Genomic DNA, 666 nt, shown 5'->3' with positions numbered 1-666 from the left:
GTAAACTGCTTGCAATCCTTTTGTCTTAGTTAGGGTTTTACTGCTGTGAAGAGACGCCATGACCAAGGCAACTCTTACAAGGACAACGTTTAATTGAGGCTGGCTTACAGGTTCAGAGGTTCAGTCCATTATCATCACGGCAGGAAGCATGGCAGCATCCAGGCAGACATGGTGCTGGGAAGGAGCTGAGCTCTACATCTGGATTTGAAGGCGGCCAGTAGGAGTGTCTCCTCTGAACGGGGAAAGCTTGAGCATAGGACCTCAAAGCCCACTTCCACGGTGCCAGTGCGTACTTCCTCTGACAAGGCCACAGCTCCTAACAGAGTCACTTCCCATGGGCTGAGCACATTCAAACCACCACAGCCTTTCCCATGACGACATCTGTCCTCATGTCCGTTCCTCCCACCAGACCTAACAATGCCCTGTGAACACCTTATCTCTCCTAGAAAGGGGACTTCAAGCAGCCAGCAGGAACTGCTCTCTCAAATTCCAACTTAGGGTGAGGCAACTGGCTGGCCAGTCCCAGATGCACCCCCAAATACAGCTTGCTTTAACTGGGCAATCGTGAGTTTGGTCTTTTATCCTCACAATTCTCAGGTTTAACAGGAGCAACACAGCCGCTCCTCAGCCCCCTCACACTGTGGGGCTCCTCAGCCCCCTCACACT

This window comes from Grammomys surdaster, unplaced genomic scaffold (genome assembly GCF_004785775.1).
Source record: "Grammomys surdaster isolate TR1022 unplaced genomic scaffold, NIH_TR_1.0 209, whole genome shotgun sequence".
Lineage (NCBI taxonomy): Eukaryota > Metazoa > Chordata > Mammalia > Rodentia > Muridae > Grammomys > Grammomys surdaster.
This window is presented reverse-complemented; position numbering follows the sequence as displayed.